Source organism: Eptesicus fuscus, chromosome 15 (genome assembly GCF_027574615.1).
Source record: "Eptesicus fuscus isolate TK198812 chromosome 15, DD_ASM_mEF_20220401, whole genome shotgun sequence".
Taxonomy (NCBI): domain Eukaryota; kingdom Metazoa; phylum Chordata; class Mammalia; order Chiroptera; family Vespertilionidae; genus Eptesicus; species Eptesicus fuscus.
In genome coordinates, this window is record NC_072487.1 from 28,629,176 (window position 1) to 28,644,881 (window position 15,706).

Below are 15,706 nucleotides of genomic sequence, written 5' to 3' on the forward strand. Positions count from 1 at the left end.
GAAAACCCTGGAAAGGTTAGTGGTTCCTTCTATGCAGCTACTCTCTCTGGGTTCTAGTAATTTTTCCTTCTTTTCCCCCCTTCAGCCCCAGAGGAAGCAATGGCTTCCACTGCTCCTACCCCCAGGACACTGCATCACTCATTGGTTTTCCTAAACCTCATCCTCACCTTGCAAACAGTCCCTTTCTGGGCTGGCTTCATAGGTCTGTGGCTTGTGCAGTCATAGGGCCTGTGCTTAGAACTCCATACTTGATATAATACTCTTAAAATTCCTGATACTTTAACAAGAACCCCACATGTTCATTTTGCACTGTGGCCCCTAAACTATGTAGCTTCTCCTGGTCTCTTTATAAAGCTCTCTTCAAGTGTGCCATACATATCCTGCCAGGAATCTGACCCACATATCAGCCTATGCAGAGAGGTCGGTCCAGCAAAACTGACTTCCTCAGAAGGAGTCAAGTCTTTTCCCTAAAAGGACAGAGACCTCAGGGAAAAGACACAGGTGTTCCTATGAGGTCAATTTGTTCCTGAGACGGGAACTGAAATCAAGACCATGGAAGGTAGCAAGCTGAGGCCCAAGTCCAGGACGTAGGATATAGAGGTCCAATCTCTGTGTCCTTCAGAAGCCACCACCCTCTCTGATCCTCAGCTTCCCCATCTGGATAATGAAAGGGTTAAAGAGAATAAAACGGTGCAGAGAAAACGAATTGTGCTTAGCAGATATCTTGCAGAAAGCTTGCAGCCTTGAGCACAGCATAGCTTAGATAACCAGAAGACACCTGGCATCGGGAGGAACCAAGGACAGACCGGACCCTTACGTCAGCAGAACAGCTTGCAGCCAGCAAGGATTAATAAAAACCTTTCTCTCCTTTCAGTCTCTGCTGATTCCTTTGTTGGGTTCAGCCCACTTGCACCCAGGTGCCTGAAATAAAAGCTTTTGATACATTATGGTCTCATGTCATAGGTGTGTGACCCCGGCCCACTCCAAACCTTTCGGATAACATACTGTCTAACTCAAAGTACAGTTGTCAACTACTAGGTAAACACTGGCAATCATTAGGAGAAAAACATAGCAGGATAATGGCCTGAAGAGTAACTCCTCCTTCCCTATCCCCACCTTGGTAAGAAATGACTAGCACCATATCCACATTGCTTAGCTACACTGAGATCATAACTAAGGAACAATTAATTAACTGTAGTCCAGTTCTGCACTGACCGAGACCACGATTTGCCGTGGCACAGGAGCGCCTCTATGAATCACCAGGTTTTACTTCCCAAGCACTTATTAATAACAGACACTTATTGGGCATTTACTACATGCTAGCACTGTGCCAGGGGCTGTATTGTCTGGACCAGGAACCTGCAAACATTTTCTTAAAAGGCTAATAGTAAATATTTTAGGATTTGGGGGACAGATGGTCTCTGGTCCAACTACTCAACTCTGGCATTGTAGCACAAAAGCAAGCATAAACAATATACAAATGAATAAGGCTAAGTGCCAATAAAACCTTTTTGACAAAAACAGGTACTACTGTAGTTTACCTCCCTTGGTCTATGGCAGTGGTCGGCAAACTGCGGCTCGTGAGCCACATGCGGCTCTTTGGCCCCTTGAGTGTGGCTCTTCCATAAAATACCACTTGCGGGCGCGCATGTACAGTGCGATTGAAACTTCGTGGCCCACGTGCAGAAGTTGGTTTTCGGCTCTCAAAAGAAATTTCAATCGTTGTACTGTTGATATTTGGCTCTGTTGATTAATGAGTTTGCCGACCACTGGTCCATGGTCTTCGATCTTAAGCCTATATCAGAATTCCCTGAACAGCTTGTTAAAACACAGTTTCTGTTTCAGCAGGTCTGGGGTCCAGCAGAGAATGTGCATTTCTAACAAGTTCCCAGGCAACGTTGATAGAGTTGGGCCAGGAACCACACTTTGAGAACCACTGGTCCAGACAGTATAGCAGACACTAAAGAGCACAGCTCTATTGCCAAGTAGCCTATTTGAATTCTGCCTTTTCCACCTGCAACCCAAGTAACTTTAGGTACTTTGTGTTTCTTTTATATTTCATATCTCATCTGTGTAATTAGGATAATAATAGCACCCCTTTCAAAGGGTTGTCCTGAGTTAAATGAGCTAATGCATGTGAAATGCTTAGAACAGTTTCTGGCACATGATCAGCCCTCAAAAACTGTTAGCTCTTGTTAAATGTTAACTGATATTGCCCCCCTACTATGCAGATCTGCTGGCCATTTTATAGATGAAGTAGCTGGAGCACATGGGGTTAAATGTATTGCCCACAGCATGGAACTGTTAAAAGTCAAAGTGGGAATTAAACCCAGGGCTCAAAAACTGAGAGGTGATACCTTTACTCTCAGCACTATTCGCCCTCCCCAGAATCTGGAGCAAACACATGGCCTCCCTGAGGCCCCTAGGAATATGAGCCTTTGGGAAGGGAACTTTGTTAGCCTGGGTTCCCACTGTATCCCCAGGTCTTTGCCTGGAACTCAGAGGGAAGCATACTCTTCTTGTGACTTTGACACTTCCTCAGGCCACAGTGGTATCAAAGAAGAAAAGAGCCCTCTTCTCTACCCAGCCCTGGTCATTCACTTTCTGTCAGAAGCACTGGCCTGCATGTGACCACTTTGAGCTAGGTCAGGAGGTCTTATGATAACATTTACTGGCAATAAGCTGGGTGTTTTGCATATATTATAATATTTAATTTTTGATATAATTCCATATGGTAAGTACTATTATTATCCCTATTTATCAAATGAGGAAACTGAAATTTAATGGAAGTTGACCTAAGTTATTGCAGCTAGTAATGAGGATGGCAAGAGAGAAACAGATCTGAATGCTTCTGAAGTTTTATTTCTTTCCACTTACAAGATCTTGCCTTCTTGAAAAGTATTAGAAGTAAAAGAAGATTATGGAAAGGGAGCACAAGAAGTTAGTGTTTAGAGCAAAGGACTTGAAATGCCCAAAATATAGTTTTATCTATTTTGTGGTCAATTTCTCCAAAAAATATAAATAAGCTTAAGTGAATCACACCATTCAGGTAAAATACATTTGCAAATGTACTCTTGCCAATTTGAAACAGGAAAAAGCTATATAAGTCTTGCTCTCTTGTGGGTGGCTTTTATGAGAAGAGTGAGGGAGACTTTTATGAAAAGAAAGGGAAAGCTGGAGTGGCTTTGACCCCTGATCCTTAAAACTGAAAAGGAAGAATAATCAAATGCACACTGAAAATATAACAGCAAACAAGCTCTGAGGTGACATTTGGGCTGTGCGGTTTTCTTCTGGCTGTGACAATGAGTGCCCATTCAGCTGGCTTTTCCCAAAGCCAGAGAAAGGTCTTTAGCTAAAATGTCACAATGCATCTTATTTTCCATTTTCAGCATGTGTTCCAAAGGGAGACTGACACTCTGTCCTGCCCTCACACACCACTTTGAAAATAACAACAGCAAAGCACAAAGAAAGGGAGGGAGGGAGGGGACAGCTTGGAGCAGGTTCGAACTCTCTGACTTTCATTTTGCAGAGGGAGCAGACCTTGGGTTGGGAGGAGGCAGAGGAAACTAGAGGATGGCTGTGACATACTCTCCTGAGCACACAAAAGGACACTGGACCTATTCCATGCAACTATGTGATGGTCTGGAAAGTGGATGTTGAAATTACATTTAGAAATTAAAGATTTTTTTATTGGCCAGTTTATTTGTTATTACTAAAGGTCTTTGGACCAAATAATAGCCATCATTTGGTGACCTGGAGGTTTGAACTCTGCCTCAAAGGAAGGCATGACCCTCCTCCTTTCTAAAACTAACCCCCTATTTGGACATTCAAGGCCACATATAATCTGGCCCCAGCCGACATCTCCAGCCTTATTTCTCACTACTCATTCCCTGTATTCTCCTGTTGATTTTGTGTTATTACCAACAGGGATCCACCCATGTGATGATTCCTTCTTCCTATAATATTCTTTAAACACCCCACATTCACCTTCTAATATTTTCACCTCCTTAACTCTTGCCCATCTATAACCCTGTGAATCTGGGGCATGCTGCCTAATCTCAGGTCCTAGAAACATAATCTAGAACCAAAACATGTTTTCAAAGAACTCAGGTTCTTCACCCACACAACCCCTGGGAACTGTTTCCCTCTTCCAGCAGAATTCTTGTAATTGCCAACCAACTGGTCAACCCATGTGCCAATTTCCCCTATTGTATTCTACATGCCATGTTGCTACTGTGAGGGGGGGAAGGGCATGTAATAAGAATAGGAACACAGTTGTTTAATGATTATTCACCTTACTAACTACAGATAAGAGGTTTTCTTATAGACCCTGGAAAACTGGAGGATGTGCTGCAAGAAAAAATACAATTTAAAAGCAGACCAAGGACAGGACATGCTCTTACTTGGTTGCTATACCCAGACCCTGACCCCTTCCAGGAGTTTGCCTCAGGAACGCTGACCATTCTCTGGTCCCAGGAATGGGATGAGCTGTTTGTAACATCACAGAAGATTAGCCACCTTGTTATCGGACTTTGAACTTCTGAATCTGGACTGCAGACCCTCCCCTCCCATTTCCCTGTTACACTAGCAGCTCACAGCTGCAGCTGCATATAGTTATCTTCACCCTTGACAGTATATAATCAGCCAACTAGCAAGGGGAATCAGAGCAGAATTTGCAGGGTGACCGACTGCTCTCCCCATACTGCTGATATTATTGGAATATAAGCTCATATATGATTCAATCCTGTTTCTGCTTAATTTGGGTCAGGTAGTGACCAGCAGCCCCACTGTGTCCACTATGAACTAGAGTGATCTTTCTAAATATAAGTCTCCTCTTCTGTCCAGCTCCAGTTTGCATCTTAAGACCCAACTACACTAAATAAATTTCAACCCAAACATGCCATCTATTCCCATATCCTGTGCTTTTGCTTTGGTCATTTTCTTGAACTGGATTACTATCTTTGCTTTAGCTTGTCCAAACCCTAATTATCATTCAAGACCCAGTTCAAATGCCTCCTCTTTATATATATTTCAATCTCAGACTACAATCCCTTTCTCCTCTGTTGTTTCTGCTGCCCTTTCTCATAAGGCTAGCAGCATAATTTACATTACTCTTAGTTGTCTCTATGTCTCCCTCTTCCATTAGAGGAAGAATTCTTTGAAGTTAAAGGTTTCTTCTCACTCATCTTTGAATTCGTAGCAAAGTAATTTGTATAATAGGTTCTCATTATATATTTGCTGAATTTAAATCCATATAACATTTTAGTATTTATACAACATTCTCACATACATCTACTCATTATTCATTCTAAAAGATTTATGAGGTATGTAATTCTATCCCAACTTTAAGGTGAGAAAATTGAGACTCACATAGTTAAGTGACACATCTTGATCTAGACAGAAGCAGAGTCTAATTACTCCTATAGTTCTGAACTTCTATGATTTTATAATTTTATTCAAAATTATATGCCAGAAAGGAGTGGAAAATAATAATTTCATGATAATTCTACAGAGAGAAAAAAAGGGCCAGCAAATACTCTTCTCTTATTTGCAAGGCTGTATTATGACCCATTGGAAATGAGTATTATAAACATTAGCTTTAGCAATGTAACATAATAGTAGTTTCTTTTATTATCATTATTTAAGCATTTGGATAGTAAACAGGCACCTCATCTAACATATGATCTCAGTCAAACACATATCCTCTATGCAAATTTTATGAACTTATCGTTATTAGGTGTTATTTATTCTAAAAGCAGATTTGATAATGTGCAGACAATAGTGAACAATGCTGGACTGTGGAAAAACAGCTGAATTATGTAGGTCAAAAGAGTCCTTAACCAGATAGCCACAAAAGTTTAATACCATTCAAAAACTACTTTACAAATATGGGGCAGGGTGGACTGGCATAGGGATGTGCATATATTATTTCCTGGCATATTAAAATAAGATATATTGTAAAACTATTTTATACAAAGTTTCCCTAACAGCAGAGATATTTTTCTGTGGCTTGAGAGTTCCAAAATCAGCACAATGAAGGACATAGTGAAGTGGGGAAAACATGTTTATTGTTTTTTGTTTTTAATAATCTGCAGGTCCTCATTTGAAACCCATCTCTGCCTGGCAACCTGGGACAAGTAATTTGGTCCTTCTGAGTCTCCTCATTCTCATCTGTGAAATGGGCATAATAATATTGAACTCACCTGAATATTTATTATTGAGAAAATTAACTGATAAAACCTATGTGACAAGAAAATTTGGTATATAGTTCATACTCATTTAATTAATACATATTACTTTCACACCAGTTGCTCAGGGATATAATTCTCTTCCAAACATGGGTTTCCAGGGGAAGCTGTGGGTAAATTGGAGTATATTTGAGAGGATATAGTCATCTTCTGTTTCTATTCTAAACTCTGTCATTCCCATCCTGAAATATACTTTGAATATTTAATTTTCCTGGTCTGTCTAAAAACAAATGTCCTAGTATTTCAGGCACTCACCTCTGCTATAATATGAACAGATATTCAATGTAAGCAGAAAAGAGGAGAGCAAAAGGTTAATTCCAAAGGACATAAGCATCGAGAGATGGCCTTTCTCCCCCTTTCCTCTCGGCAGTTCTTCCTATTCCGCTTAATTTTGACACAACTGCACCAGTGTTTCTCAACTGGAAGTGACTTTATTCCCCAGGAGACATATTTGGTTGTCCCACCACGGTGGAAGGGTGAAACTAGTTTTTAGTGGATAGAGGTCGGGGATGCCCCACAACAAAGAATTATCTGATTCTAAGTGTCCATAATTGAGGAACACTGAATGAACTATGATCAAACTAGACATGGGTAAAAGTAGAGGGCCCTCATCCAATTCAAGCAATAGTTAGTGAGTTTTGCCCTAGGTGTAAAACTCTTTACTGGGTCCTAGAAAAAGTGATCCAAAAGGCTCAGAGAGCTTGAAAGGAAGAAAGAAATTTGGTAGTTGTGGGTCAGTATTTATGTGGAAAATTCTTTCTTGATCATGACACTGATTTCCCTAGAATTAGATTCACAGGAATTCTTTTGCAATAGGCTACAGTAATAGTTTGTTAGAGGTAATTTGTAGAAATTTCAGGTTCTAGGGAGTAATTAAAAGAAGTCTTTACATGCAAATTACCAGCTTCACTAAGTTGAAGCTCTCTGGGGTAGAGTTGCCTGGAGGGGGAACTTTTAACTCTGTTTTAAACATTACTTGGAAAGTTGGAGACTTCTGACTGGAAAGTAAAAGATTAAGAAGTTTAGTTTGAAGTCATTGTTTTTGTGGAGAGGGTTGTGGGATTTGTTTATCTACACTCCAATCCCCAATGCTAAAATGTGATGCTTTTTCTTCACTTGGGCTTCTATCACTTTTAAAGGTGAATGAGGGGTATGCTGTGGGGGAGGGCTAGAGAGCAGGTAGTGAGTTTTTCCCCAGGAAGAGGTAGAGGCCAAGAAAGATTTCAAGGTGAGATAAGATCTCTCTCATAATCCCCAGTCACTCCTGGCTTCAGAACACAGCACCAAGGTAACAGACAGGCAGCCAACACCACTTGTAGCTAGTTAGTGGGGAATTTGGAGTTAAGAAATAGGACCTAAGAGCCAAGAAGGAAGGTTTTAAAAATGCTCATGGCTGCTCACAGAGAGCTGACACCAAATAGACTGGGTATAGCTGGACATAAGCACATACCAGATTCATGTTAGTATAGTGTTAGGGTACTCTAAGGCTTACAGCATCCACAATGAACACAGAAGCAAACACCTGTATCCATTGGACATCCTCAGCCAAGCATGGCACTTTAGTGAGGAGGGGCTCATAGGACCCAGTTACAGCAGCTGCAAAGGTGTGACAGATAGACACTTAGATCTAAGCAAATATTAGTAAAATGTACTTGAAGTTGAAATGGTGCAGAGGTTAAGAGGCAAACAAGTCCAGTGATGAAAGAGCTGTCTTGAGATGTCTTGTGCTGGATCAGGAGAGAACCTTAGGACCAGGAGGGGGGAAAGGGAAATAAGAACCATTCCTATTGCAGGAAAGTAAGTGAACCAACTCTCCCACTGACCACTAAGAACTAGTGGAGAAGTAATGAAACAATGGGACCCCCATCAGAGCCTGCAATATTAGGGGATTGAGTGAGACCATATATGGAGACACAAATTAGATAGCTAGGACCCAGAGACCACACAGACAAACAGGATAAGTTAGAACAGATATTTTATTCATTGATTTAACAAATATTTATTGTCAGTACTGAGAAATATAGTCAGACCCATAGAAGACTTCACAAAGCCCTAAATCTATTGGGTGCTGAGGAATCCCCAGCATCTGTTGATAGGAAGAGGTTTAATAGAAAAACAGTATAGAGGGGACTCACAGTAAACCAGTGTCTAATCATGGCAGATGAAAGATCTCTCATATTCACTGAATAGCCACTATGAGAAACCCATGTAACAATCCTATAAGTTTGTTATTATTACTCTACTAGAGGCCCGATGCATGAAGATTCATGCAACAATGGGCCTTCCTTCCCCTGGCTGCTGGCACCGCCTTCACTCTGGCCGGAGCCACCTTTCCACTCTGGCCTGGAGTCTCCTTTCCAGTCTGGCCCAGAGCCGCCTTTCCGCCTTCCCACACTGCCTAGAGGCCCGGAGTGGCTGGGGTGGTGTGGAATGCCTACATCGTCGCCATGGTGATGATGTAAGCATCCTGCCCCACTCCTGGCCAATCAGTGCCTGTGTATGAAAATTAACCCACCATCTTTGTTGGGTTAATTTGCATACTCACTCCTGATTGGCTGGTGGGTGTCACGGAGGTACAGTCAATTAGCATGTTATTCTTTTATTAGGTAGATTGTACTGATTATAAATACTGAAGCTCAGAGACATTAAACACAAGTTTTCACAGGTGAAGAGAGGCAGGAGGAATTCAGCTTACCTTTACCCACAAAGCCTATTCTGCCCTCCCTCTGCACTGAACTGCACCAAAGTTCTCTGCATCTGAAGGCATCAGGGAGGCCTGGAAGCAAATGGCAGGGACTCAACCAGGGGACTTTATTTGGGTACAAGATTCCAGTCCCGGAGGCATGGGTATGGAAAGGCCAACACCAGCCTTTGGAAGAACTAGGACATTATGTAAAGAATCAAGAGTCACTTGAGAAAGGGGGGACAAGGCAGTGGTCCAGTTACTGAGCCTGGAAAGAAAGCCAGCAGAGGAACAAAAGTGAAGCTGAGCCAACAACCTCATGTCCTGGGTCACACATTTCAACTAAGGGCATGATTATCTAGAGTTGCCAGATTAAAATAAAGGATGCTCAGGTAAATGTGAATTTATTTTAGTATTGGTAATTTTTAATATTGCATGGGACATATGTTAAAGTATTGTTTCTTTATCTGAAATCAAACGGACATCTTGTATTTGCTATATCTGACAAACCTAGTGCTTGAGCCCAGACCTAAGGTAAACCACAGATAGGGATCGGGGTACAGGGATAAGAAAAAAGGGGTACAGGGACAAGAAATTGAGCAGATAGTTATTCAAACAACCGACCACCATTATTCTTTTAAAAGTTTTCCACCACTATAACTTAATAATTACAGAAGTGACATTTGGTAAAACTCCACATGTATTCTTGATGATTAAAAACAAAACAAAATTAAATTTAAAGTAACAGGAAAAAAACACTCCTTATAGAATAGGAATGGGAGGTTTTAGCATGATCAGCATGATGAATATTGATCTGAAAAAGTCAGCCCCAATTGACATCGCCATGGGGGTATCTGTGCTGGAGCTTGTGGAAGAAGAAAGACAGGGGGTCTCCTCGCTGTATAAACTGTAAAATGCCTTTGCCTATTGGGATGGTAATCTTTGGTGGTTTGGCTGTAGTGATATTACAAGTTAAGTGGATTTTTACAGGCTTCCCAGCTAAGAATCATAGATGATATTTTTTTCTATGAGTAAATGTCTTCCATGTTCCCTACAATGATCTCATGGAAGAGTTTTGACCATATAATTTGTTGTTAAAAGGGGTCTTCCTACACAACCCTGCGTGATTTGGCATGTACTGCTGTCCAGTCTCCTCTCCGGCCAGCCTCCCCTAGCTCAGCCCACTCTGGTCATGCTCTCCTCTTCCAGTCCTCGGACTGAAGCTCCCTCCTGCCGTGGAGCATTTGTCTAGACCAGTGGTCGGCAAACTGCAGCTCGTGAGCCACATGCAGCTTGTGAACCGCGGTTTGCCGCTCTGTTGACTAATGAGTTTGCCGACCACTGTCATAGGCTATCAAGGGTCAACAATATATTTTACATAAATCAATTCCTCTTCCCACATGTACTTCACAAGGCCCAAGTTCATTAATCAGAACTTTTGTCTCCAGTGCCATGTACTTTCTGGGGGTGGGTGGGGGAAAGGAGGGGAGTGGGGGACATCTGTAATAATGTCAACAATAAAAATAAATTTTAAAAAATTTCATTCCGGGCTGGTGTCTCAATGGTTAGAGCGTCAGCCCAGGCACTGAAGGGTCAAGGTTTGATTTGCGGTCAAGGGCATGTACCTGGGTTGCAGGTTCAATCCCTGGCCCAGGTGAGGGCATCTGTGGGAGGTAACTGATCAATGTGTCTCTCTCACATTCATGTTTCTCTTTCTCTTTCTCTCCCCCTCTGTGCCCTCCCTTCTACTCTTCCTTCCCACTCTCTCTAAAAAAAAAAAAAAGTGAATGGAAAAAAATATCCTTGAGTGAGGACTTAAAAATATATATAAACAAATTAAAATTTTTTGAAATCCTTTTGGAAAACAGGGAATTCTCATAAAAGGCTTTTACCTTGAAGGTAAAAATGTACAAAATGGAGGAAGGGAATGTTCAGATGAAAAGGAGATAAGCGTTTATATTAGTTGTGCTGTCATTTCCTGAAGCAAACCTGATCAAACTGGCCACCTTCCCCAAACACTTTCTCTGAAATCACAAAGCCTGACTTCGCTTCTTCTTGCTTCATTTGTTAGTCTCGTGGCAACCATTGAATGTGTTGACTGTTTGTAGCCTAATTTGTGATGTAATTTGTGCTTCTGTTCTCCGAGGCTTTTTCAAACCCTTTAGCCCACAAGTGCTCCTTCTTAAAAGAACTATAATGCTTTAACTCAAATCTGCTGCTTGTTGATTTCATCGTCTGAAAAATAAGGCAATAAGGCTCTCCTCCGCCCCAGCATCTAGCTCTTAGAGAAAGCTTTCAGGATAAACAAGACGAGCCTCTTAACCTGCCTGGGTCTTTATATCCTAGAGTAGGTGATTCAGAGCAGAAATGGAAACGAAAATTATGAAAAAACAAGTGAGCAAAAAAAAAATACAGAATTGCTATCAAAGTCGCCAGTATATTTTTGGTGCAAGAACACCCTAGGTGAAATTATTTTAATTCACCAATTTGCAGAGATTTAAAAAAATAACCCACTGTGAAAACCACAGTATCCATAGTAGCATGTGGCACTGGTGAGCTGCACCATATGATAAGGCAAATTGAGATCAGGCATTTGCAAGACCATTTCATGGCAGGGGGAAGATCATATGAAGAGTTCTAATATGGTTAATGACATTGCAAGGCTGATGGCACTAATTTTACAATTCTCTTTTACGCATAGGTTATCATACTAATTAGCTACATCTGGAATATTTGTCATTTCAATAGAGCGATTTTGCACTTCCCTTTGCTTTAGTTCTGCAGCTTCCAACCTGATGTTCAGAGGTTCAAATAAGTTTAGAACATCAAATGCTCTGAATGATTTGAAATAAGTCACTTTGGAGTGGGAAACATTTGAGGATGGCATGGTGAAAAAAGAGTGCAGGCTTGGAAATTACACGTGTCAATTACAATAGCATAGCTCTTGGCAATTTACTTAATTTCTCTGAAAGTGTTTCATTAGAAATGGAAATATAGACCCTACCCTGCAGGCTTATTGAGGAAAATTAAAATAATCTCCCATGCCTAGCATGTAGTTCGATAAGTGGTCCATATATAGTAATAATAAGGCACAATTCATTTTTGTTTTTTTTTATGGTTGTACATTCGTTTTTTTTCCCCACTCCTCTTGGGTAAATCAGAGGTTTTGCAAATAAAGTAGTGTAGGAGAAACTGATATTTCTCAAAGCTATAACAAAGAAAACTAACACTTTGCCTAATTGGGAACAAAACTTTTTTTTTTTTTAATATATTTTATTGATTTTTTACAGAGAGGAAGAGAGAGGGATAGAGAGCCAGAAACATCGATGAGAGAGAAACATCGATCGGCTGCCTCCTGCACACCCCCTACTGGGGATGTGCCCGCAACCAAGGTACATGCCTTGACCAGAATCGAACCCGGGACCCTTGAGTCCGCAGGCCGACGCTCTATCCACTGAGCCAAACCGGTTTCGGCTGGGAACAAAACTTTTAAGTGAGAAAATAAAAATAATTGACCTGGTTTCAAATCCAAGGCATGTTTAAATATTTTAATATGACCTGGACATTTTATGAGAAAATAGAGCCGGACCTTATCTTTCAATCACATGGGCATGTAGGTGACAGGCTTCATAGAAACCTGTTAGAGGTTAGAATGCTGGCCTGCAGAAATGTATTATAATCTGTTAGTGTTCTTCTAATGTTAAGAATTATTGTAGTTGTTATTGTTAAACCATGGGTTGAATCTGGGAAATATGCCAACAATAACAATGATTATTGTTCCTAAAGTACTAACAAAGGCAGAAGGAAAAAACCTGCAAAAATGTGGTTCGCTTACATAAAATTCATGCCAATTACAGTTATAGTCATCTGGAAAAATTATCATTTATCCATAATACTTCCCCTAGAAACAGATACCAGCATGTAATTTTAAAATGTAACACAATAAAATAGGAGCTGAGCTAAATTCTTAACAATAGTTGCTTATGAAAATGGTTGCTAATTTTTTGGTGTCTCCATCCTGAGAAACTTTTGTGGATACTCAAAAGTTCTCATTTCTATCTTTGTTTTTGGTGTCTTCATCAGAACATTATTTTCCTTTTTGGGAGAAGTGATTAATTGATGTCCTTTTTCCCAAACCATTAATGTATAACTCCTTGTACTAAGGTAATGAACAGAGCATTGGAAACATAGAATGGAAATGAAATGTAGTAAACACAAATGGAGTACTCTAGGCCAGTGGTCGGCAAACTCATTAGTCAACAGAGCCAAATATCAACAGTACAATGATTGAAATTTCTTTTGAGAGCCAAATTTTTTAAACTTAAACTTCTTCTAACGCTACTTCTTCAAAATAGACTCGCCCAGGCTGTGGTATTTTGTGGAAGAGCCACACTCCAAGGGCCAAAGAGCCACATGTGGCTTGCGAGCTGCAGTTTGCCGACCATGGCTCTAGGCTAAGAGGGACTATTATCCTAATATATACAAACCCAGGGTCCATAACATCCAAAATGACCGAAGGCTCGACTGACTGCTGCCGCTGTGGGCGCCCCGACCCAGCACTGACTGCTGAGGGGGCTGCGGATCAGGCCCCAAGAGAGTCCTCGAGAGAGAAGCAGGGTCTGATCTGTAGCCTCTGTGGCAGCTGTTGATCAGCACTTGCCTCTCTCTTTCACTCCGGGCCTGGCCAGCAGCCGCACCTCTCTTTCTCTCAGCCTCCGATGTGGCTGCTGATCAGCCCCGCCTCTCTGAGCAGGCCCATTGATAGGCCTGGAGACGCTGACTGGCATAGAAACCGACCAATCAGAACCAAATCTGGGTGAAGTGCAAGGAGCCAATGGCTGCCTTGGAGGCGGAGTTTTTGACACTGACTGGCATAGAAACCGACCAATCAGAACCTAATCTGGGTGAACTGCAAAGGCAGAACCTAAGGTGGGGGCTGAGGAGGGGTTTTAAGGGCAAAGCTGTTTGGTGTAAGGTGTAAGAAAGTGGTTCAATTTTTTAATGACTGGTTTGGCAATATAGTGCATATGGCTGGCTATCAGTCCAGATATAGGGATTATGTATTTTTGTCTGCCAAGAGCTTCTCCTCCTGATGAAAAAGGCTCCTCCCACCCCTATTTAAGCAATCCTATCCTATATAATCTATCTATACTACTAAAAGGGTAATATTCTAATTAGACCGGGTTGACTTCCAGATGTCCAACTTCCTTCCAGACAAAGCCATGGTGGTGGGGGCCAAGGCAGAGGCTGTTAGAGGCAATAAGGCCGGCAGGGGAGGGCCATTGGGGGTGAGATCAGGCCAGCAGGGGAGGGCAGTTGGCCAGTAGGGGAGGGCAGTTGGGGGCAAGATTAGGCCAGCAAGGGAGGGCAGTTAGGGGCCATCAGGCAGGCAGGCAGGTGAGCAGTTAGGAGCCAGCGGTCTCAGATTGCAAGAGAGATGTCCGACTGCCAGTGGGATTGGGCCTAAACCGGCAGTCGGACATCCTCCAAGGAGTCCCCGATTGGAGAGGGTGCAGGCGGGACTGAGGGAACGTCTTTCCCCCCTCCCACCACCCCGCCCCCCCATGCACAAGTTTCATGCACCGGGTCATTAATGCATTATAAGAACAATGGAACTAAGCACTAGACACACAGATCCCTTATAATTTTGCTCCTTACTGCTTCTGCCTCACATATTTGAATTCTCAATAGATCCTGGAAGGCATCCTCTTCTATTCCATCCCAAACATTTTAACAAACTCCTAAAGCTAGAACATTCTTTGTCCAACCTCTTCAACCAAATAACTTGTTTTCATCCTTCATGTTTCAACTTACCTATTCCTCCAGAAAACCTTCCCTAAATGTCCTCCCACCACTGACCACAAGCAAAGCTGATTGTGATGTCCCTCCTGTGTGTTTCCGTAACAACTATCAGAGAGAATTTAGATTACCTGTTAACAAACCTTTCTCTTTTTCTAATAAACTGATCGCAAAGCTTGAGTCTGTTTCACTGTTTTGTTCCCAGCACCTTGGATCTATCAGGAACTCAATAAATAATAGTGGAATTTAGAAATCCTATCTTGAAAGCATTCACAATAAATAAACTAATTCCTCAAGAGTACAAAGCAAATTGTTCATCTTCCAGCTAATTTTAATGTTGTAGGCTACCTAAACAGATAATTTGGACTTGAACTGTATAGTTTGCTTATGATAAAATGTATCAGCTATCACATACTTTGCTGTGTAGACACTGCTCTGATATTATCTTTTTATGATTTAGTTTCTGATCAAAATAGGAACAGTCAAGATATGAGAGCAAAGATGTGCTGGATCTGCCATTAACCTTGGTGGCTTAGCGGACACCCTCTCCTCCCCTGACCCCCCCCCCCCCACCCCAAGCCTCAATGTGCTCTGTCACTGTCAGCCCTGCCCTAATATGTTCCAGGAAGAAAGATGAATGAAGAACTGTAAAGGTCCAGAGTGAGCCCATAGGGCCATATATAAGATTGTTGTAGGGATTATGTGTATTTTTGCAGCTATAGCCATATAGAAGATTGTCATGGGGATAAATATGAGTATTTTTGCAGCTAGAGCCATACATAATAAGATTGTTGTGGGGATAAGTATGAGTATTTTTGCAGCTAAATATTGTTGACTTTCAACAACACAACCTCTTCACATTCTCTGTCACTTCCCCTGAAATATTCACATTGGTTTCCATTGTTCCTCTATGTGGTCTGAGAGGCAGCCCAGTTCTCTGTTTAGGTTTTACAACCCTACTCACAAACTCCTACTA